At 45.6% G+C, this 21,955-nt stretch overlaps 1 protein-coding gene across 8 annotated transcripts in view; it reads right to left on the bottom strand.

Annotated features, from left to right (window-relative positions):
• Positions 1–21,955, bottom strand: part of LOC139052897 (uncharacterized) — a 355,309-nt gene that overhangs the window by 199,899 nt on the left and 133,455 nt on the right. For 5 of the 8 annotated variants that reach the window (XR_011510109.1, XR_011510111.1, XR_011510110.1 and 2 more), the window contains exon 14: positions 15,565–15,598. The exons of the other annotated variants lie outside the window; for them this stretch is intronic. The gene's annotated coding sequence lies outside the window, so the exon portion shown is untranslated. The remainder of the gene's footprint in view (positions 1–15,564; positions 15,599–21,955) is intronic. 8 annotated transcript variants of the gene reach the window in all.

Raw genomic sequence — 21,955 nt, 5'->3', positions numbered from 1 at the left:
ACGTTTAAAGCTGTTGAAATAAAAGGCAAAGCCCTAGGCCATTTAACTGTCCCAACTGGCACAGCATATTAGTATGTTGTGAGGCTTGAAGACAAATTTACACAAGCAGTAAGGGCTATTGCACACCAGCAAGGTATTACAAATGAATTGTTCTCCATTGTGGCCGAGGAGACCAGCGATCCACCATTTTTCAGACTGCAAGCAGCAACTTTTGCAGCTCTATGCCCGCCTTAGACTTCTTTGGAATTTGCGGTTTAAAAACCATGAGTTAAGCTTCTCAAAAGCACCTTAATCTTCTGCCAAAAGAAAATTCAAAAAGCTGCAGTAGGCAACAGTCAGGCCTTATTGCAACTCTAAACGTAGCACTTCAATGACTCGTGGTTTTCGTTTTCCTTTTCTTAATTACTTTCCTCGCATTGTCAAATTATTCCATTTTGTCAAGTATGAATGCAATCTTTTTTATTCCCCATTCTTTTTTGAGACGATTTTTCCCCTTTATACAAAGTATGGGTGAAGCGATTCTTGCTATGTAACATTTGACTTCTTGTTTTTGGCCTTCAGCGCTACCAGAGTGGAGTTCCTACTTCAACGGAAGATTTCTCATCGCCATGTTGAATCGCCAGTCTCATTTTCTCCTAGCTCGGAGGAATAGGATTTTTGGCAAGTACACTGAAACGATTGCATAATTTCAGTTGCGATGCTGTGCCCCTTTGGCCATGTTTGCCGTGTTACGTTTCTAGGATATGGCGGCCTAGTCACATTAAGCGGCAAGCAGTCTCTTGAAGCAAGCACCTGCTCCTGCAGTTCGTAGCGCAATATGGACTCCAAATTTACATGCACTGTGGGCAGATTGTGCTTGTCGCTTTCCTCAGCAGCCGCGATCTGGCATGAACGGAGACCAGCATACGTGCTTACATGGTCTGTAGCGTATGAAGTTGGTAGCCACGTGGGAGGAAAGACGTGCAAATGCCAAAGGTGACGCCCACGAAATGGACGATGCAAATATTGAGACAAAGTGGTGCACGGGCAACAATTTAGCAGCTCCTGAAAGAACAAAAAGAAACGTGCTAGTTGGAAAGGAGCTGAACGCTAAAGTGGCGGGTAGTCCACGTTGCCGTGTTGGCTGCGGTAGTAGATGCCTGCATCACCCGATTGCTTCGCAATGAAAGTTGCTGGTTTTTAACAGCAACTGACGGTTCAAGCAAGTGGGATCCTCTGTCCAATCTGTTTGCACAGCTGGCCGTCGCTCGTTACCAGACCGCCATGCGCGATGATGAACAGCATTTTAGGAGGTCACATTAATGACTGCAGCGTATTTCAACAAGCTAATTTTATTTCTCTTCTTGGATGAGAACGTACATGGGCGCTCCTTGTCTTCTGCCAACCAAATAGCACATCCCGTTCACACAATTGTGGCTTGCTTGTATGGGTGTCAGTAGAGTGTATGGGTGTCAGTATGGGTGTCAGTAGAGCTCCTGCTCATTCCTCGAAAAGCAGCGAATTCCTGATGTCGTAGAAGTGGGCCGGCCCGATTGAGTTCTTGCTGCGGTAGATAACCGTAGTGTCCTTTTCGATGAGTCCTTGTCGCCACATGTCGTTTTCTGCCTGATGCCCTATGCGGAGCACTTCCTCTACATATGCCATGACCGAATCCGCCTTAATTAGGCTGCCGACGAGGCCGTACTTCCGCTCTAGGAAGTGCACGTGCCCGACCCACTTTGTGCGGAGGCATGTTGCTGACATTCAAACACGCACCTTGCCCATCTGTCCCGAGTCATACATTGTAGGCAATTACGGTATGGCAGCTTGTTGGCCGCTTGTTCTTCGAAGCTTGGCCCCCGTAAGACACCCTGCACTGCTTCATTGGTGACAGCTCCATGGCAGCCCACAGCAATGAATTAATGAATGAATGAATGTTTATTTTGACAGAAATAAAATACAAAGAATCTCTGTCAAACAGGCTGACAAAAAGGCACGAATGCCTGACTAAGTGTCAGTCCCCTTCCCCGACCCATTCCCAGTGCACAAAACACTCAAGCACACAGGGCAAGCTTGGTACACAAAGTGGATACATACACAAAAAATGAAAAGTTCATGAAATATGTAACAGAAATACTGAATTTGATTTGTGTACAAAAGAACGCACATTCATACCTGAAGCGACAGCAAATACATGTTCACTTTTTTTTAGAATGTTTAGGGACGGTGATTCATTTATTATAGTGAGTAAGCCAGGGTGATGATTCTAAAAATCTGCAGCAATGAATGCCTGCTTTTGCATGCCGTAATTGGTGCGGATGTTGCCCTTGTTGTAAATTAATTGCCCCAATCTCTGTCAAAGAGGCTGACAAAAAGGCACGAATGCCTAAGTGTCAGTCCCCTTCCCCGACACATTCCCAGTGCACAAAACACAGAAGCACACAGGGCAAGCATGGTACACAAAGTAGATACATACACAAAAAAATGAAAAGTACATGAAATATGTAACAGAAATACTGAATTTGATTTGTGTACAAAAGAATGAACAGTCATACCTGAAGCGTCGGCAAATACATGTTCACTTTTTTGTGTTATGTGGCCTACTTCCCGTTGGCGTCCCAATTTATCCCGATATTTCGCTGACATGCATACAAATAATGCATTCGAGAAGGTTAATGTCGGGACATGGACGACTTTCCACAGGTCTCTGACCATTCTTTAGCGGTTGCAGCCACAGGCATCTGCGTAGTACGTTCTGTGATCGAAGGCCGGTTTGAGTTATCTTCTCCTTGTGTACTCTATACATTTAATTATCTGAGCAACAATGTACGCCTAGGTACTTCAGCGATGGGTCCATGCACAATACCTCTCCGCCCGATCTCAGGGCCACACCATGCTCCACCTCACCCGCAGCCTGCATAATTGTGGCTTTGTATACATTGAAGCAGAGACCCAACTTCGACATTTTGCTAGCACAGATACCAAGAAGTGCTTGCAAATCGTGTGGATCCTCCAAAATTGATATGAGGTCATCTGTACGTGCTAAGCCTGGGCTACATCTGTTTTCCTCAATTGCCATTGTGCTGTACTTCAGTCCAAAGCCCCGAGCTCATTGTATTAGTGCTTTCTCTACACCTGACACGCACAACAGATATAGGATTTGCGACAGAGGAGATCCCTCATGCAGACCTCTGCATAACTTGATGCACTTCATTTCCACGGGGCCAGATTGCACCACGACCGTGTTCCCCAGGTACAATCGCTTCATTGTTGACAGAAGAGCCACTGGCAAGCCCGAGGCCAATAATCGTGCGAATACGGTGGAGTGAGGTACACTATCATATGGGTTTTCGACGTCCAGCACACAGCAGGTTAAAGAGCGGTCTTCCTCTCACGCTACATCTGCACACCTAGCAACGACAAAGTTGTCTGCCTCTATGCGCCTGTTGCCGGAAACCATTTTGCATCTCCCTAAGAAGGTGCTCATTCTCTGCCCATCCACCATTTCATTCCTTTAGCCCTTGCGCAAAGGTGTGGTAAAACACTAGTCACTGTTATGGCTCGGTAGTCGTTTAAGTTACCCTTGCTTCCTCCACGTTGGGGTATGAAGGATACCCTACAGTGTTGCCAGTTCTCAGATTTCCTTCAATAATCTCTTGTGAACAAGCTAGCCAGTTGTTCTCGAGTCTGGGTCCAGATTCTTCAGCAGTTGCGCAAGGAAGCTGGTCAGGGTCCAATGCTGATTGAGGTTAGATACAAGAAATCATCCGATCGATCATATGGTTGAACTCCCATGTTGGTCCGCACAGGTTGTTCGGGTAGGTAGGCGGCCCTGATGCGGTGGGAATCGATGTAATAATAATCTGGTCCGGTGATCCGTAGAGTGCCTCCAGGTGTTTGGTCACCGTCTGTTTGACGTAAGCGACGACATGGCCTGTTGCACCATCCTCTAACTGCTGCAAATTGATCGCCTCTGTCCAGTGAACGCACGTAGTTCAGAAGTTCTGTGCCATAGATCCCCCTTCTCCTCGTAAGTTTTGGAACTGTTGCATATTCACCTCTACAAGTTTAATCTGCACAAATGCTTGCTCTCTATGCTTGAGCACCAGGTAGCGTTTTGACACGGCTGCACAGGCCCCTGAGATTCCTATTGTGACTGTACGCCAATGTTCTATACTTCCCTGCCTCCTCGCTTGCCATTCGTCCGTTATTTCTTTGTCCCGCCATGATTTTCTATGTTGTCGCGATTTGGTGCTGCGCATCATGCGTCGATGTAATAGCTGTTCCAGTGTTGACACAAAACCTGGGAACGAGGTCTGTTAGAAAAGTATCCGACCTTATTCCTTTTTCAAACGCCTGATGCATATTAAACAAGCGCGCTTGCATCAGCCGACGTAGAGCCTTCGAGCGCATGCGCAAATTTTTTTCCTGCTTGCCGATAGCGTCAGTTGCTGGGACGCAGCATTTGAGTGAGTTAGTGCATAGTGCTTCCCTCGGTTTCTTATTGCAAGGAAAATGGCACAGCGACTGGAGCAGCGCAACTGCATCAAATTTTGCCAGAAACTGGGCAACAGCCAAGTGGAAACCATTCGGAAAATTCAGACGGCTTTCGGTGACGATGCTATGAGCACCACAAAGATTAAGGAGCGGTACAACCGGTTGCAAGACGGCCGCACATCGGTGCAGAACGAGCCACGCTCCGGTCGGCCATCAACATGCTGAAATGACCAGGTCATTACCGAAGTGCAGCTGTGGTGACGCGGGACCGTCGTGTGACAATCCGAGAAATTGCGGAAGAGTTAGGCATCAGCGCTTTTTCAGCACATTCCATTATGACCGGAGATTTGGCCATGAGAGGTTCGGCGAAACTTGCGGAAGCTGCTCACGGTGGAGCAAAAGCTACTTCGACGTAAAGTCTAACAGGACATGCTGGATTCTACAAACAGTGACCTCGATTTCATGAACACCCTACCAACAGGTGACGAGTCTTGGGTGTATGGGTACGACCCGAAAACCAAATCCCAGTCGTCAATCTGGAAGCATTCCGCGTCACCCAGACCAAAGAAGGCCTGCCAAGTGCGCAGCAACATCAAAGTGATGCTGACTACTTTCTTTGACTCCCACCGTGTGGTACACCACCAGTACGCACCGCAGGGTCAAACAATAACCAAAGATTACCACAGGGATGCGCTCCGTCACCTACTTGCTGCTGTGCCGCGCAAGAGACCAGAGTTGTGGTCAACAGAAAATTGGCGCATCCATCACGACAAGGCTCCTACACATTCCTCGCACTTGATCGAGACATTTTGACGAAAGCCAGACTTCTCTAGTTCAACAGGCTCCTTACTCTCCTGATATGACTTCCTGCAACTTCTGGCTCTCTGCCAAAATCAAAAGGCCATTGAAAGGAGCGTGACTTCAGACAAGAGTGGAGAATATAGCTGCAAGGAACTCTGAGCTAAACTTCATTCCGAAAGAGGCCTTCTTGGAACGCTTCCAATCATGGCAGCACCACTGGGAAAAGTGTGTGGAGTCCAAAGGAGACTACTCTGAGGGTGATTAGGTTTCCAAAGCTCCAGTTATGCCATCTTTTTCTTCGGCCAAAGGTCGGACACGTGTCTAACACGTGTCTCTTTATGTCTTGGCTTGCGCTGTTGTTCGCTTTCCTCACATTATGCCGCTACCGTCGCGACTGCTTCGTGTGGCAGCTACCTGTCACAGCTGGACTGTGGCGACCGCTGTATATTGGTGAAATCCATATGGAGACAGCAGTGATCGCTTCCAATGCTGTGTTTGCCCTCCTCATTTGTGTTGAAGCATTCGCGGAATGTAGCGAGGCCTTGTGATGCGAAAGCGTCATGAATACAGGTCACCCGTACCCGTGCACCCCATGTAGGCTGCCCATCGCACCGTTGGGCGAAGGTTAGTAACTTCCACATCCAGGTGTTCCACTATCTGTTGGAGGAGCTCGCCTCAGGCATCTGTGCCTGCGATATATCTGAGATATTACCGTTGAAGTCCCCAACTATCAGCAGCTCCTTATCGCTTGCCTTATGTACCACGTCCTTGCATATGTGCTGCATTAGCGGCTCGTTCGAGTTGCTTCCATGGCATGTCGCGCACTGTGAAGTATACTACACGTATGGCCGTAGGCACAGTTATTACATCGCCAGGTGTTCCACAATCTGTTGGAGGAGCTCGCCGCAGGCATCTGTGCCTGCGATATATCTGAGATATTACCGTTAAAGTCCCCAACTATCAGCAGCTCCTTATCACTTGCCTTATGTACCACGTCATTGCATATGTGCTGCACTAGCGGCTCGTTGGAGTTCGACTGAATGTCACGCACTGTGAAGTATGGCCGTAGGCACAGTTAATACATCACCGGGAATCCAAAGATGCTCGGCGCATTCTGCGCTGTCCTCTTCCCACTATAAACTCTGTCGCCACAGAATACCAACACCGCCTCTTTTGCGTTCATTACCGTTCCAGTTGCTGCCGGCCCAGCACCAATCTGTATGTATGGGTAGTTCTAAATCTCTCAGATGCGGCTCAGCCACCACATACACACAGATCTTTTCTGCTTCCATGGCATGATACAACTCTTCCCATTTCCCCGCGTTATGGGCCGTGTTCATATTCAAGTATCCATCTCTGAAGACGTCCGCTTTACTCTTCAGGCTTCGCCAGGGTCTCCCTCTCTCTACTGTCTGGGGCTTCGGGAAGCCTTGTTGCTGTTCCTCTAACCTTGCTTCCCTGCCGTCTGTAGCATCGCCTGTCCGAGAGCTGCCATGAGCGATGCCATGCGGTGGGTGTTTGTCAGTGTCTATTGTTTTGCACGGCCAGCTGACGCAGGCATGTGCCTAATTCCTCTGTAGTGCTCTCCTATTAGACTAGGTTGTGCGCTTCACCTATCGGCGCCCGTGTAGTGCTCACACAATCGATACTTGGTCCCAGTTTTGTGCATACTCCTCTCAGGCTTTCATTCAGGAGCTTGCACTCCTTGCGCACCATGTCCGTGTTCCATACTGACTCGGGGACACCGTATGTGATGCAACGGTGTGAATAGGCCCTTGCCTGCCAAGTCTGTACCATGTCCTTGAGCTCGCGCACTGCTATGTCAGGACTGGTGTCTTCGCTTATGGTATCATTAAGATCAGTGTGTAACACCACCATCGCCTCAGTTGTGCTCCAAACCTCGGCCACTGCGTCCGCTTCTGCAATCACTTCCCGGAAGGCGGCTTCCTTGTTTGTCTGACATAGCACAAGCTTCCTCCACTTTGAGGCTTGTAGGGTAGCGAACCTCATTCTGTGAGCATTTACATCGCCGAAGACAAATGCACAGCGTCCTTTTTCGATAGTTCCCCGGGTGTTTCCTGCATTTGGCTGGAGCCCAATGGGATTACAGGATTCTATCGGTGGTGGCCTCTCGCGCATCTGCTTTCGCTTCTTGTTCGTTTTTACCTGCCAGCCTGCATGTTCTGAAACTCTGCTGACATCAAGCTCCTGATGCTCCATCCCATGCTTCTCGGCTGTCCCGGTGTGACTAGCCGGTGTTGTATGGATGTCTTTCTGGTTTTGCGTGCCCACCTCTCTCCAGTCCTTTGTGGACAGCTCGGGTGTCTCCGATTTCATCTCTCGTGCTGTCTGGCTCCCCACTCCAGTGTCATAAGGGTTTTCCTTCCACATAGGCCCTGTATGTCGTCTCCCCTCTCTGGGTCGTGAACTGCGCCTTCATTTGGTTCCCTTATGACAAGAGGTTGTCGCATCTGTGGGTCATTTGCTGCCGCTGAGATCGAATTTCCTTCAGTTTTTGATCTTAAACTTCCTGCATAGCTGATTATTCTTTGCGCTTGCAGTTCCCACTCTTATGTTATCTTAGCTGGTGCAAAAACTTGTGTCTTTTATTCTGCTCAGCCAGACGCAATGTTTACATTCATATCGATCCACCAACCGTGCTTCCTCCAGAGACTGAAAGGGTGTGTCATCAATTTACGTCCAAAGGTCGCAGCTTCTGCACGCCACCCAGTAGCTTTTCTCGTTCCCAGCTCCTGTTGACGCGCTCCGTTTTGCTCGCGGCCGCCCCACGTTGTAGTTGAGACACAACGGCGAACGTTCAGACACAACGGCGATATCTCCGGCAGTGAGCTAACGTCACGACGTAGCTCGGCTATGGTAGCGAGGCACCGACTTGGCCGACTCGTGCCGCTTGCGCCACCTCGCGACATATACGGGGCTGTGTGCGAGGCAAGCGTGGTTTGTTAGATCTCGTTGACACCCGATTGTTAAGCACGACGCGTTAGAACAATTCACAAGGCACGACTTACCAATGCCTCACTGATGAGTCTGAACACCCAAATATCGCATCAAAGCATTTGGTGGATCGGCTAGGCCAGGATGGGGCGGCTAAACGGAAATGTGACGCGACGCGACGCGACCCCACACAACTCTAGGATGAATGTTATCAGCGTCCCCTTTGGAATGGGGCAGAGGAATAGGCCAACAAGCTCTTGCTATTATACTGCCTAATGTCCTGCCTAGGCTAAAAATTAAAGAAGGAAAAAAAAAGACTGATGAACTTTCACAACCACATTTTCTGACCACTACTCAGAGCTTTGCCTTTGTACGTCTCCGGTTTTTGTCGTTCTACTTTTCTTCCACCAATCTTAGAATAACCTCCTACTAATCTCTATGGCGGACATGTTTACCTTTCCCGTGCTTTTGCTGAACCCAAGGACTTCAAGGAGGCCAGTGGTGCCTAAATCGACCACAGGGCAGATGTCTTCACATACTAATAAAACATGCTCCATTGTTTCCTTAGTTTTGCTGCAGCAAGCACATGCTTCTTCATTCTTATATCTTGCACCGAAAGTGATGAGTTTCCCTTTGAGTTATCATAAATTTTTCCTTTCCAGATTTCGTTTTTTCCCCCTTAAGTGGATACTCATGGCAGGTTTCTTACCGCCGCCCATGAGATTCTCCGAGTTCCCGATTGAAGTTCTTTTTTGCAGTGTTGCTTACCATACAGGCTGCACACTTGCTGGTAAGCTTCCTCGTTTTTTTCCTCCACTGTGAATCAATGGTATTCCTGTACAAATACCTGAATACTTTCCCAGCCCATTTATTTTCTGTTATTTTCTGTTTCTGAACGACTGCATATTCCTCAGTCGTTCTTAATGATTAATTTTACTCTGAGCGTCGCTCACATCAAAACTTGTCCATCCCGTACCACCCTGTACAACTTCATTTCCTAGTTTTACCGTGACCGCCCAATGCGAGGCATCCCACTGACCTTTGGTTCCCATCGAGTCCTGATTGTATCCCTGATTTCAAGCAAATAACCGCATTTCCAAAAGTAAGTCCTGGAATCATCATACCTTTCCAGATGCCTCGGAGTACCTTGTGCCGATTGTATCCCCATAGCACTCTGTGCTTCATTATGCCAGCATTTTTCTTCCCCTTGATTGTAATTTCTTCCTGTGTTTCCATATATCTATTGCCCTCTTTTATCCATATAGCAAGGTATTTATATTTTATCTTACGTATTTCCTGGCGCTGTATTGCCACAGTATGTTCACTGTTTTCATTGAATACCATAACACCTGACTTTCTAACGCTAAATTTCAAACCTAAATTCTCACTTTCCAGTGCACAGATATTAGCCACATGTTGCCAATAACTTTGCTTCTGCGCTAGCGTCACGATGTCGTCCACATATAATAAACCTGGAAGCTGCTCCTCTACTACTCTACCCGCCTGTTTGTATGAGTGATTCAACCCGAATTGCTTCCTTCAAGTGCCCTCTCCATCCTCACCATGTACATCATGTACATCATAAACAGGGAGATATTGGCATCCCTGCCTCAGTTTTTTGTTGATAGCAACTTTCTCCTTGCTCCTCATCCATTCCCTTTCAATGCAAGCGGTATTTTCTAGGTGAAGCTCTCAAAAGCTGTAGACAATCGTCACCTAAGCCTTCCCCTTCCAGAATACCCCACAAACCGTTGCGGTCTACGTTGTCATACGCTCCTGTAATGCCTAAAAAGGCCACATATAACGGTCAACTTTCTACTCTTCATATTTCAATACACTGAGTAAGAACAAATATTTTATCACCAAAACTCCTACCTATTCTAGAGCCATCCGAAAGTTCTTCCAAAATGCCTTTATTATCTGCCCATGCTTGCAGATTTAATTTGATCGTCTGCATTGTCGACCGTCAACGGTCTATACAAGTGAACTATCTTTCTGCCCCATACCTTTATAAATTAAATTCATTCTTTTACTTTGTCGCGAACTGGATGGTATTCGTCTGTCTTTTAAAGCTTTTGTCATTGCTTTCACGAGCGCTGATTTACTTTTTGGTACCAGTTCATTATTCAGCCTAACAGGAACCTCGTCTAGCCATGTGGCTGTGTGCTTTTGTATTTTCGGTTTTCTTCCAGTTGAAATTTGTCAGTACCAGCTCCCTCTCCATCTGGTAATCTTTAATGATTTCTTCTTTTTTCCAAACATAACCTCGTCGTTGTCTTGGAAAGATTCGGCTGTAGTTTATTGCTGCTTCCGCTTCCAGTTTGTTTCCATCTTCCTCCAGAATAGTTAGTATTTCTGTTGATTTCCTGCCTAATTATTTTAGGTGTTCCCAAAATTATCTAGGTGCGCTCTTCTTTCTCTCATGTATTTCTGACAACCAACGTTCACTTTCACCCTTTATCTTTGCTTGCAATACCATTTGAACCATACATTTTTTTTCTCCCGGTGTGTATTTCACATTTACTGTTTACTTCATCCCTAGGCAACTGCGCGTTCTTTGCGTGCCTTTGCTCTCGAGATGCTTTCTGTCGTTCCACTATCGCTTCTCGTTATCATCCTGTTCTACCAGCTTTTCGTTTTTTTTTCCCCTTTCCAACGAACATGTGGTTTATCTTTCTGTATTTTTGTCGTTATTACGCTTGGAAGCTCACTATCTTCCCACTCTTGACTTGGCCATTTGCCAAGTTCTTTCTCGACTCTAGTGACTATATTTGTTATTTGTTCAGCGCACAAATTTGCACTGGCCATTTTGAACTCCTTGCTCTCTTTCCCACCTCGTATCCCATTTTCAAAATGATATGTTTATTGTCGCTTCCTGTGCTCCTATGCCCTTCCTCATCAATGACCATTTATCTCAACTTATGAATTCCTTCTGTCATCAGACAGTTTTCAATGGTTGATAGACAGTTTCCTACTCCGCACGTGATCTACCCTTCACACTTAGGCACTGTATTCACGATAACGAGGTTATGATGCTCACAGAGCTCTTGCATTGACTTCTCGTTGTTATCGCTATAGCCATCTAAATCTTGTATGTGGGCATTCATATCACCTAATAGGATAATTTTGGCATCATTCCCGAAACCCTTAATATCAGCGCTTATGCACTCCACTAACTCTTAATTCTTCTATATGCAATTATTTCTGGTTCGAAAATACGTAACGCCCAGCCAAGTTTTTTCCCTACTAAATGTGCCTGGTAACCAAAGAGGCTCTTGAAATTTTGAATTTACTCTTTTCCATTTGGCTACCAGATTGATAAGCATTCTGACTTCCTCTCCCCTTCTTTTTAACTTAGTTATGTTGAACCCTTCCCAAACGTAATTCTCAATCACTGACAGTTCTTCCGGGTCTCTACGGGGCGTTCCTTTAACCGCATGCACTTTTTGTTTTCTATTTCTTCTCCAGTGAAGCGCTCCTCAATCTCTGCCCACTTTTCGGTTCTTCTGTTGCCCTGCATGTTTACGTAGCCTACTGCATGGCAAGCTTTCTCGGTTCTTCATTTTTCGGTTAATAATCGTGATGCTATACTGAGGTTCCCTTAGGGGACCTTCTTCCTTACTACCTACCCCGGCTTCCTGAAGCGCGCGTGGGCCTCCTAAAGAAGCAACAGCATGATTATCAAGTCACCAGCCCCTTTCTCGTCCAAGCCTGTATTTCAAGTGGATCCCGTTTCGTTTACAACCACCACACCTTCTCACTTCCCTGTTTGCTTCAACAACCTCCAAACCTTTCTATCATCTCATATTCCATATTGCCTCATTAGCAGCCACTACCGTTCTTCGTACATCTGTCTCGTACACGCACCTCTAACATTGTGAATGCTACGATACGCACCTGAGGGGATAGCCCACGCAAGTTACCCACCCCCTTCGCCAAGAACTGGGCTAATCCTTTCCCATTACTGTTTAGGACGTCATTTAGCCCACCTGGTACTATTAGAAGGTTGTGCACGTACGTATTTTCCGTGAGCTTTTTTTTTTGCTCGCTTCATGGCAGAACTCAGCGTCCACTTTGGAAATGTACCTATCGCCACTATTCAATCGCCTGTCACCCTCTCCACAATTCCTTCTGAGCACCTAGCCAGGTTTGATTAGCCGGAAATAGCCACCATTTCACTCTCTCGCACCTCTCCCTCCTTCTCTTTGACCTTTTCCGCGTGAGTCGCGCTCCTGCTTTGCCTGTGGCGGCCTCAAAATAGGTGCCACACTTTCCAGCTACCTCCTCCCTACGTTACACGCATTCCCACATCTTTTGCTGAGACTCCCTCTCCTGTCAAGTTGGGGGACTACGTTCAATTGTCATGACCATTCTCGTTCACAATGGTGGCCCCGTTCGACGTTTCCTCGGCTGCTTGAAGTCTGTCTTCCAGTACCTTCCGCTCATCACGCTCCCTATTTAGCTCATTTTTTATCTGTTCAACCTGTTTCACAAGCTCTTCCCGGAAAGCCTCCATTTTCTTCAGCCTGGCATCGATATCAGAGTGTGTCCCGATTGACTCGCTTCATCTGCCTGGAGGGACCCACCGCACAATGCAGGCTTTCACGGCTTTCGACGGATGGGGCCGATGTTTTCTTTATTTGAAAAGCGGCAAGCAGCAAGCTTATACATGTTTTCATCAGTCTGCGTTTCGCATGGATCCATTCATTTGAAGAGAGTAAGGGCAATACTGATAAACCATAACTAGGCTGGCTTTAGAAGAAGCAACTGAAGTGGGAGGTAAGGCCCCAAGGCAACCAGTAGGTAAGCACTCCCAAGTAACAAGGGACCTATTAAAAAAAACGACAAAGAATGAATGTGACCAACAAAACTAATCAAAAAGCAGAAACTAAGAGATACTAGAAATTATATCTTGAGAAAGGCTGAAAAAGCAGTAAAAAATCGACCTAGCCTGAAAACAGTGAGAAGGAAACTAGGCATCGGACGAACAAAGATATATGCCCTCAAAGACAAACAGGGTAATATCAGCCATCTCTCAGACAGAGCAAAAGCAGCGGAAGAATTCGATATTGACCTGTACAGTACCAAAAGCAGCCGCGATACCTCCGTTCAAAGTAGTAATGAACAACTTAGAGGCTTCTGCCATAACTAGCAATGAAGTTAGAAGGGCACTGCAAGACATGAAACTGGGAAAAGCAGCCCGAGAAGATAGACTACCAGTCGATTTATTCAAAGATGGTGGAGATAATGCTTTAAAAACGAGCCACTCTTTATACGAGGTGTCTATCGACTGCAAGGGTCCCAGAAAAATGGAATGCAAGAATTATACTAATCCAGAAAAGGGCGACGTTAAAAGAATTGAAAAATGACAGGCCCATTAGCTTACTCCCAGTATTATGTAAAATATTCACGAAAATAATCTCCAATAGAATAAAGGCAACACTGGACTTTATAGTCAACCATGGGAAAAGGCTGGCTTCAAGAAGGGACACTCTACAATGGATCACATCTATGTCATTTATCAAATAATCGAAAAATCCGCAGAGTACAATAAGCCTCTCTATAAGGCTTTCATAGATTACGAAAAGGCATTTGATTCAGTAGAGGTACCAGCAGTCAGAGGCATTATGTAAGCAAGGAGTACAACAGGATGCTTACATAAATATCTTGGAAAGTATCTACAGCTACCTCAATTCTCCACAAGTAGGAAGATACCTATAAAAAAGGGGGGTGAGACAAGGGTCAGACAAGGAGACACAGTCTTTACAATGCTATTCACCGAATGCTTGTAAGTATTCATGCAATTAAACTGTTAAGGCTCAATGGCAAATATCTCAGCAACCTCAGATTTGCAGATGACATTGTCCTGTTAAGCCACACCGGGGATGAGCTACAACAAATGATTGAGGGCCTGAACAGAGAGAGTAATAAAAGAGGGGTGTTGAATGTCTATATGCAGACGAGGAAGGTAATTATCAATAGCCGGGCAAGGGAACAAGAGTTCAAGGTCGCCGGTCAGTCTGTAGGGTCTGTGAAGGAGCACATTCACCATAGGTCAATTACTCACAAAGGACCTTGATCAAGAGACTGAAATTTACAGAAGGATAAAAATAGGTTGGACTGCCTAAGGGAGACATAGTCAGGTCCTGACTGGAAGTTCACCGTTAGCATTAAATAGAAAGGTGTAAAATCAATGCGGTGTTCCTGTGGTGAAATGGGGCAAAAACTTGGAGACTGACAAAGATGCTGAAAACTAGTTAATGGGGGACGTGGCTTTGAAAGTGAACTTCCTTGTTTCTTCATGGGTTTTGATGAAAATTCGCACAAATGTATAGAATGTCCCCTGATGCTCCCATAAAAGTTTCGGAGCGATATCTTGAGAACATTTCATTCAATGTTATTCAGCAGAATTTTTCTCCGTCTTACTTGTGGATAGCGTGGGGAAAGTAAAAAAAACGTGATAGAAGGCTTGTTAAGTATTGACTGCACAGCTAAATACGTCCTCAACGTCGTGACATTGTTGCTTTTTTTTTACAACACAAATTTTTTGGAGTGACATCTTTATGTTACTTTCACATAGAGCACACTTTCAGGGTAGATGAATAACGATATCGTAAACTTATAAAGGGCCAAGATAAGAAAGCAAGAATACAACAACCTGCATTGCAGCCCAAGGAACGTGACAAAGCAAACGAAGACAAAATATGTCAAACGGTAACAAAGAAATCTGTTCCAGAAAGTGAGCAGAAAGGCAGGAAAGGTTGAGGAAACGGCAAAGTTTCCCCTTCTCTTCACTTCTCTAAAGGTACCATATTTTTAGTCTTTGGGGTGTTTTGTGAAGTGGGGCTTCTTGTACTTGTGGTCTCTGGTATGGAGTGCTCCCCCCCCACCGCTTTTTGTTTTTAAATGAAATTCCTTGCAGCTGCTGCTGCTGCTGCTCTACAAAGAGCATGGTGCCTAGGTTGCAAACCACGTGACGTGCAGAACTGTGTGGGCATAAATATAGTTTCAGTGTACATTCAGGCAGCCTGTACCCACAGGCTGCCCGATTGATAGCAATCTCCAGTACCATCAGTGAGCCTTTTTTTTAGAATTGACCATGTTACTGAATGAAGGCTCTGATTGTCAGTAGCCTGCCAAATCATCTTTACTTTAGAATGGCGGAAGAACTTAGGATCAGAGAGCCAGTGATAGATGTGCAGCTGCTATAGGTGCTTTCCAGAATTTTACTTTGGTATGGTGCCTCGATCACTTCTGCGGCCAGGCGTCTGTGCCAGCCCAAGCGTCCTAGTGAACAGAAAACATCTTGAATCATGAAATACTGTGGCTTACCTATTGCAGCGGCGTCCTCATGGTACTCGTCCATCTGCGGCAAAACAAATAAAGACTATTATTACTTAGCAAACCTACGAGCCATATGTCCGCTTATGAGCCACATCATTTGGTATAAGAAAAACATCAATGCCCAAGCACTCCGTACAGATGGTTAACCAGTGAAGCTGAAATGTGCAGCACTGGTTATCACTGGATTAATGCCGACAGTTCATTAAACGACTGCTTCGTAGGTTGCCAGACTCTTGGTACGAAGTTGCTGCTTGCGCTCGGTTGCACAAGCCTGTTGTTGTGGCGGGTCAGCAACATTAGCCCGACGTAGGGCAACACTGTACTTCAGTGTTATCAAGGGAACAGGCTGGCATCAGGTAGGTATACTCTTCAATGGATCAGCACACTATTTCCAGACGTATGTCCATTCATTGACATAGGAGTTATTCAAAGTATCATTTCGCGCAACTGCACGTGTCGTCTGACTTTCGTCTACCCTGGAAGATAAAGAAGACAGTTCTGACAGTTCTAGCTACTGGCTTTTCCTAAAAATAGTCAGTGCAGAATGTAAAATGTGAAATTTTACGACCGCATGCTTACATGCTACTGCAGCTCCCGGTTAAGAGGAACCGCTTCCCGCTTCACCGTCGTGAAAAAAAAAATCGGTCCAATACCACTCGGGCTCGGCGGCTGGATGCCTGCCCAATTCGCCGCTTAGGCGGGCAGATTTTGTCAAGTTATTTCGTGTGAACGTAGCCTGAAGGGTGAATCTGAGATGGCTTCGCTGGGAGGGCCGCTGAGGGGACTCCGCTCGCCGCCTTGCGTTACATTCTCTTACCCTGGAAAACTGGACAGTGTGGGGATATTGAGCTGGCTATCTCGCTTTACTGGTAGTGATGGTAAACTTTTTCGCTTTACTCCTGTAACGTAATCGTCGTGGGGGGGCAGTGAACTGCCAGGGGCCTTCAGTTGTACCCGCTTATAGTGCGGTTGAGCCAGCATCAATCATCTCGCCGTAAACATAGTTATAAATCCAAGCAGTTCAAACGTACAGCATAACAGGCATTATGTATTTCGCAGTGATGGAGCGAGCCAAATCTACTATCAGGGTGTCTACCAAGTTGACATTTCCAAATTCCCTGAATTTTCCAGGTTTTCCCTGAGTGCCATTGCAAAATATCTTGAGTGACACAGAACGTAGTTTTATGTCAACGACCGCCAGACACCATGTTGCTCGATGATGTCGCTTCCTAGTAAGCATGCTTTTTAAAAAACAAAGCAAACAACTTAATCCTGATTGAATAGTAAGGAGTACGCGTTTTATTGAAAAAGAAATCGGAAGGGAGGGGTTATGTAAAATGCACAGCGAATAAGGTATCTTCGAATGTAATAGTAAAGCCCATTAAGAATCGAGTCGAACATTCTCAAATACAAATAAAGAGATGCATACAGAATATTTTCGAATATGAGCTATTTCTATCAGCTAATTGGTTTGAGGCCCGATCTTTATCGCAAGTGAGATTCTCTCGCAACAGCTGGTAAGTCAACCTCAACTGTACTGCCATACTCTCAGCCCAGGCAGAACATCTGAGTGTTGCGTTTCACTGTTTTAAAGAGTTTTTTTTTTTGCTTGGACGAGGGACATCTGCATCCCGGCGTCAGCCAACACTTTGCTTTTATATTGCAAGCTCCTTGAAAAAAAACCGCCGGCATGCTTGCCAACCCGCTCAACCTGCTTGCCAACCCCGCTCTTGCCAACCGCTTGCCAACCGGCAAGCGGTTGGCAAGAGCGGGGTCTGCAACAAAGACATGTTAAACTAAAGTTCTGGTACAAAGAAAATCATGCAACACATGCAACCGCATTTAACAAATTTATATGCTATAAACGAACAATGAGACGGTCAGTTTCAGTTTGTCATTCGTTCACAACAACTGGTTAAAGAAATGGTATACAGACAAGGGTCCCTAAGAGACTGCACCACGACTTTTGTTGTCATCAACTGCCATAGTTAATTTTTCAGAATATGCTATGAAATGACAGTTGGACAAGGTACTATTCATAGCTGTTATCATAGTGCGGCATTTGCTGATGACATGGCAGCGCCAAAGATGCAGTAATATATTATTCAGCTTATCAGTGTGGTGGTATTCTAGAGTTCAATTATGAAGCAACCGCTACTATTCGCAAAACAAAAGTTATTTCCAGGTTTTCATGTCATACAGAAATTACCTATTCATGGACTTTGTCAAAAATGTCGTTCAAGTGAAGGGCAATTTGTCGGACTATTTTGTAGTGTGCTAGCAGAAATCGGCGAAATAAAAATGTTTGCCCTTTTATAGGCAGTATACGAGACTCCTAAAAACTTTCCATGCTACAATGAAAGAACTACATGAAATAGCATGATGGAGGCAGAAGGCGTAGCCCACCAGAAAGCGAGGAAAAGAAGGACACGACCACACAAATTGCGGGATCAAAGCATACTCTTCACTCGGCCGCAAAGAACATGTGCTGAGTACTCAGATAGCACCACTCGTGACAGTATGGGTTGTTTTGCGAAAAAAAAATAATGCCAGGCACATGAATTCCAACTCTTTACCAGCCATCTCATCACCAAAGCTGGCGATGCGATATGCCTCAATGATAAGCCTGATCATCCTGTTGACGCCTTTTCCAAGAAATACCGTATTTCCAAAGAGGGTCTGTGTATTCCGGATGCACATGTAATCTGTCCTTTTCTCCAATTTGCAGTGCCCTACGCCTTTTGCTCCCATCATGCCGTACGCTCAAGCCCAACATACAACTTGGTCAACTTCATGAAAAAGCAGTTCTACATTTGATGAAAGTCAGAGGCGAGATATGCATGATGTGTACCTAAATTTCAGCATCTATAGGTTGCACACATCCAATATACCAAATTACCTATGCATCTGTTCCAGTTCATCACTCGCGTAGTTTAAGAACCACGAAGCATGTTTTTGTGCCACGAAGCTTAAATTGAGAGCAAGTTGGCAGTGTATTATGGGTGAAGCAGTTTGAAGCATCAGGTAGTGACACCTATTGCAAAAAACCATCATTCAAGCAATCGATAATGTTACAGTATGTACCCTTCTGAGCTATGTCTTTAAGCGTCCCTAATGAGCTCTACGCCTCAGCGTGATAAATTCAGCAAAAAAAAAAATGCTGGTACATTAAGTGCAATCCATAGTACACTCATGTTTCTCGATTAACTATCAGATCTTTTTGAAGTATTGAATGCTCCTTTCATCCATAATATGCGTTCTGCAAGGTTAGCAGTAGGGCTCCCCACTCTCATGGCCAAACTTACAGCATTTTCCTTATACATTTTTTCAAAGCGACCCATACTTGAGGTCAAGTTCAAGTAGAAGTATCTGTACTGATTACCGCATGGTGGCTGGCCAGCCTGTGCATTTTGAGTCCCAACAAAGCCATCATATGTTATAGTGAACCAAGAAGGTCAGGAGGAAAGGAGGCCAAAGGGGCCCAATGAGAACATTTCATTTTGCATTTAATCTGTGAATAATTAATTCATTCGGGTATTATTGCAAAGCTATCCTTCCCTCCTTCGGCTTTCCCCCTGCTGCTGCTGTCCGGCATACGGCATTCGGGAGCGGGGGCGGGGGGGTTCGAGGCCCAAGGAATGGCAACGCTTGAAATTCCTTTTGCGCCCACCCTTGGATGGATGGATGTTACGAGAGTCCCCTTTAGAAAGGGGCGGTGGGCTGCGCCACCAAGCTGTTGCTATTATACTGTGTAAAGTCCTACATAGGTTAAAAACGGAAGAAAAAAAACATGATGAATTCCAATATTACTATTTTCTGACGCCCTGTTGTGAACTATGCTTGTGTAAGTCTGCGTTTTTTGTCATTTCCCTACTTCCACTAATCTCCAATCACGTCTCACTAATCTCTATTGCGGAAATGATTACTTTCCTCCTGCTCTCGCTCAACCCAAAGCTTAAAGGAGGCCAGTGGTCAAGTAGTTAATAGATTATATCAGCCTCTCCGACTTTCCGCTCGACGATCATCGTTGCTGTGCTGCTCACTCAACAGGCTGCATACTTGCTGATCACCTTCCTAGTTCTTATCCCCCACCGTGAATCAATGCTTTTTCCTGCACAAACAAATACCTAAACAATTAGCCAAATCATTGTCTTTCATATTCCTCAGTCATTCCTCATAATGAATTTTACTGTGAGATTCCCTCACTTCAAAACAAGTACAGTGCATATCAATCTGTACAGCTTCATTTGTAGTCTTCCCGTGAGAACCCAACGCAAAGCGACCCACTGACATGTGGTTGCCATCAAGTCTCGATTGTACCCCTGATTTCAAGCAAACAACTACATTTCAAAAGGTAGGTCCTGGAACCATTACACTTTTCCACATACTTCGGAACACTTCGTACATGCTACAGCCCCATAGCCCTGTGTTTGAATATGGCTGCTTTTCTTTTCCCCTTACTTCTATTGTTTTTTGCTGTTTTTCCATATACCTAGTGCCTTCGTCTATCTATATACCAAGGTATTTACGTTCTTTTATCCGAGCTATTTCCTGGCCCTGTATTGTCACTGGCTGTTCGCTGTCTTCATTGAATACCATAAAACCCGATTTTCTCACGCTAAATTGCAAACCTAAATTGCAGCCTTCCTGTTCACAGATAACAGCCAGACGTTACAAAACAATTTGCTTGTTAGCTAGCAACACAATGCCGTCCGCATAAAATAAACCTGGAAGCTGCTTCTCTGCTATTGTATCCGCTTGACTGTATGAGACTAAGCCTCATATTGCTTCCTTCTAGCGCCTTCTGTATCCTCACCATATCCTCAGTGACCTCGTTCTTTTCGCTGCGCCAGCGGTGTCAGCCAATCAAAACACAGGAAACGGGTGCCTGCGGTCAGAATGGTTTCTCCCTCCCGCTCCCTTTCACACCCAATCGCTCCTCGTCACGTGGTTTTTACCCACACGCCCTTTTTTCAGATTGCGGGGCGGCGCGCGTGAGATCGCGGGAAGATCGCAAGAGGTTTGTGAGGAGAAGCACACTTGCAGGGGCGTGGCTCACCATGGAGTTCGATACATCGATATGCCGGTGCACGGGAGCTCTATATACGCGGAACAATAGCGCAATACTTTTGCATGAGATTCCCCAAGGGAGTTTTCAACTTTTCGATATAGGCGATAATTTGATATATGCGGGATAGACTGTACTAGGAAAATGCAAAACAAAAGAGATACAGCCAAGGAGGGTGCAGAAAAGGAGTCAAGCACGGCGCTGTTAATTTGTACTTCCCCCAAATTACTACCAAACTTGCTCCAATGTAGATGCGAACACTCGAATACTAGAACGATGCGAAACATAATATACAAAGATAGGAAGACAAACACGGCGCCACGACTCTGGTCTTCCTTCAATTCTTTTTCTAAAAACCTGTTCCTGCGTTGCAAGGGAATCACGAGCACTAAAAAATCTAGAACAGTACGGGTACTGCGAGTCTGGCCATCACCCACTTTCCTTTTGAACATGCTGGCCTGATTGATGCTAAACAATATGTACAGGGAACGAGGTCTAACGGGGTGCCAAGCGTCTTCACTTCCCCATTTTCCTTCGACACCTACTCGAGCATTACCGTGCATACGCACATTCTAGAAAAATGCAAAGCAAGGGAGGTACAGTAAAGGAGAGTAAAAAACGCTGCGCTATGAGCCTAAACATCCGCCACTTTCGTTCCAAACCTTCCTCCAGCGTGCCATGGATGTGCAAATAGTGGGAAAACAGGAAATCGAGAAGATAAAGGGTAGAAGGTCCAAATTCGAAAACGTAAGTCTGGAGTGCCCCCACTTTCCTTCAGAACCTGCCGCCAAGATATGTGAATAGAAGAAAAACACGAAGCAGAGGAGATAGAGGGAAGGGGAGCGAAGCACAACACCATAGGTTTGTACTTCCACGTAATTACTTTGCTCCACGTAACAAATTTGCTCCAATGTAGCTGTAAATGCACTGTGAAGCATACTAGAATGCCAAACAAAGAATATACAACAATAGGGAGTCAAACACATCGAGTTGAGTCTGGACTTCGCCTATGTTTATTCTAAAAACCTGCTCCAGCGTTGGAATGAATGCGGGAGTACTAGGAAAACCTAGAAAAGTGTTGACACCGTGAGTTTGAACATCCGGCCACTTTCCTTCATAACCAGCCCTCGGCATTGCCCTGGATGCGCAAATACTAGAAAAATATTAAACAGAGTATATACACGAAAGGGGGCTAATTAGGGTGCTGCGAGTCTCGATTTCTCCATTTTGCTTCCAAACCTGCTCCAGCGTTACCGTGCATACGCGAATACTAGAAAAACACAAAGGAGATACATTAAAGGAGGGTGTAAA

The sequence above is a fragment of the Dermacentor albipictus genome, unplaced genomic scaffold (genome assembly GCF_038994185.2).
Source record: "Dermacentor albipictus isolate Rhodes 1998 colony unplaced genomic scaffold, USDA_Dalb.pri_finalv2 scaffold_42, whole genome shotgun sequence".
In the NCBI taxonomy this organism is placed as follows: Eukaryota; Metazoa; Arthropoda; class Arachnida; order Ixodida; family Ixodidae; genus Dermacentor; species Dermacentor albipictus.
The sequence above is the reverse complement of the archived record's forward strand: the minus strand, read 5'-3'. Positions and strand labels throughout refer to the sequence as shown.